The 2,956-nt window shown below is 45.8% G+C and overlaps 1 pseudogene; it reads right to left on the bottom strand.

Annotated features, from left to right (window-relative positions):
• Positions 1 to 1,503, bottom strand: LOC128047540 (NADH dehydrogenase [ubiquinone] 1 alpha subcomplex subunit 8-like; annotated as a pseudogene).
• Positions 1,504 to 2,956: the final 1,453 nt, after the last annotated feature.

Here is a 2,956-nt window from a genome sequence, read left to right as displayed (position 1 = left end):
TCACTGCCTGTTGCCTGGAGTGTGACTGGATTTGGACCATGAACTCATCTTCACATGGTCCAGAAAAAAGAGATGGCTGCCATGTTTGGCAGGCTTCAGATTGCCTTTTAAAGTGGAAGCAGTGACAGATTTCATTTTATTGGGCTCCAAAATCACTGTGGATGCTGACTGTAGCCATGAAATTCAAAGAGGCTTCCTTCTTGGAAGGAAAGCTATGACCAACCTAGATAGCATATTGAAAAGCAGAGACATTACTTTGCCAACAAAGGTCCATCTAGTCAAAGCTATAATTTTTCCAGTAGTCATGTATGGATGTGAGAGTTGGACCATAAGGAAGACTGAGCATTAAAGAACTGATGCTTTCAAATTATGGTGTTGGATAAGATTCTTGATAGTCCCTTGGACAGCAAGGAGATCCAACCAGTAAATCCTAAAGGAAATCAACTCTGAATATTCATTGGAAGCACTGATGCTGAAACTCCAATACTTTGGCCACCTGATGCAAAGAGCCAACTCATTGGAAAAGACCCTGTTGCTGGGAAAGATTAAGGGCAAAAGGAGAAAGGGGCAGTAGAGGATGAGATGGTTGGATGGAATCACTGACTGAATGGACATGAGTCTGAGCAAACTCCAGGAGATGGTGAAGGACAGGGAAGCCTGCCATGCTACCGTCCATGGGGTCGCAAAGAGTGGGACATGACTTAGTGACTGAATAACAGCATCAAAAGTTGCTTTCTATCTCAGGGTTGGGCTCTGGCCTTGGTCTTGAGTGATAGGGTAAAGTCCTATCTGTTTTCACTTTGGTGACCTTTGACAGCTCTCTAAGGTCAGCACTCACCCAGCCCTGTTTGTCCAGTACTCACTCATGAAACTTTGCTGGCTGTTTATGACAGTGAAGAAATTGCTGCAGGTCGGAATAATCACTGCAGGTCCAATACTCTGTGAAAGACTCCACTTTATCTCCCTAAAGAAGTCCAGGGCCAAAAGACACAGAGAGACCAAGAAAACCCCACTGCCACTTCTGAAGAGCATGGGGCAGATACAAGGTGTTGGGAGCAAAAGCAGGGTACTGTGCAGGCCCGCTGCTCTCAACACCACATAAAAGGTGGGCTAACCACCTAAGCCACTTCTCTGGCCTGACCCCTGGACACACCCTTACCCTCACCCTGTATAAAGAACAAGCTTGCCCCCCCACCTCAGGGAGTGAGCAAGCAAGGGAACTTGTTGTTTGTTCTCATCCCCTCTGGGCTGCAGCAGGAGCCCCAGTAAAGTCTTGCCTGGGGGAGAAAAAGAAAGGACTTGGTTGGGCACATTGGTTGAGAAGCTTGCCTTCCTCTAAACACTGCCTTGGGTCCTTCTCCCAGCTGCAGAGCATCAACTCCTTCTTGGGCTTACTGCACTAAGCTCTTTAGTGATGGGCCACAGCTCTTGGCAAGAAGAATTCATTTTCACCTCCTGCACTTTCAGATTGTCCAGAGTGGTCACCTCTGCTGTCCCTGGCATGATGGCGGTAGTCCTGATGCTGAGGAGTTGCCTGCTGCTGCATTGCCCTCATCTCCCCTTCCACCTTAATTTTTGTGTATTAATTTTTGGCCAGACAATAGAGGACAGACTACCTGCAACCTGCCAGTTCTTCATACCTGGGGATTGAGATAGAGAAGGACTGATGGGAGCTCATCAGTTCTAGCATCCTTCATCCAGCTCCTCTGTTTTCAGCCTTGCTCATAGTCAAGACTGTCTTTCTTACTTTGTCCCAGAGCCTCTCTCATACTGTACTCTATTTGCAGTGATTTGCACTGTATCTCCTTATGGTAGATTCTGGACCATGGACTTAACAGAAGCAGAAGCTATTAAGAAGAGGTGGCAAGAATACATGGAAGAACTGTACAAAAAAGATCTTCACGACCCAGATAATCATGATGATGTGATCACTAATCTAGAGCCAGACATCTTGGAATGTGAAGTCAAGTGGGCCTTAGAAAGCATCACTATGAACAAAGCTAGTGGAGGTGATGGAATTCCAGTTGAGCTGTTTCAAATCCTGAAAGATGATGCTGTGAAAGTGCTGCACTCAATATGCCAGCAAATTTGGAAAACTCAGCAATGGCCACAGGACTGGAAACGGTCAGTTTTCATTCCAATTCCAAAGAAAGGTAATGCCAAAGAGTGCTCAAACTACCACAATTGCACTCAACTCACATGCTAGTAAAGTAATGCTCAAAATTCTCCAAGCCAGACTTCAGCAGTAAGTGAACCGTGAACTCCCTGATGTTCAAGCTGGTTTTAGAAAAGGCAGAAAAGGTGAAAGGTGAAGTTGCTCAGTCGTGTCTGACTCTTTGTGACCCCGTGGACTGTAACCTACCAGGCTTCTCCATCCATGGGATTCTCCAGATAATAGTACTGGAGTGGATTGCCATTTCCTTCTCCAGGGGATGTTCCTGATCCAGGGATCGAACCTGGGTCTCCAACATTGGAGGCAGACGCTTTAACCGCTGAGCCACCAGGGAAGTACAGAAAAGGCAGAGGAATCAGAGATATCAAATTGCCAACATCTGCTGGATCATGGAAAAAGCAAGAGAGTTCCAGAAAAACATCTATTTCTGCTTTATTGACTATGCCAAAGCCTTTGACTGTGTGGATCACAATAAACTGTGGAAAATTCTGAAAGAGACCACCAGACCACCTGACCTGCCTCTTGAGAAACCTATATGCAGGTCAGGAAGCAACAGTTAGAACTGGACATGAAACAACAGACTGGTTCCAAATAGGAAAAGGAGTACGTCAAGGCTGTATATTGTCACCCTGCTTATTTAACTGATATGCAGAGTACATCATGAGAAACTCTGGACTGGAAGAAACGCAAGCTAGAATCAAGATTGCCGGGAGAAATATCAATAACCTCAGATACGCAGATGACACCACCCTTATGGCAGAATGTGAAGAGGAGATAAAAAGC

Source organism: Budorcas taxicolor, chromosome 5 (genome assembly GCF_023091745.1).
Source record: "Budorcas taxicolor isolate Tak-1 chromosome 5, Takin1.1, whole genome shotgun sequence".
Lineage (NCBI taxonomy): Eukaryota > Metazoa > Chordata > Mammalia > Artiodactyla > Bovidae > Budorcas > Budorcas taxicolor.
Note: the sequence above shows the minus strand (reverse complement) of the source record. Positions and strands in the feature narration are given on the sequence as shown.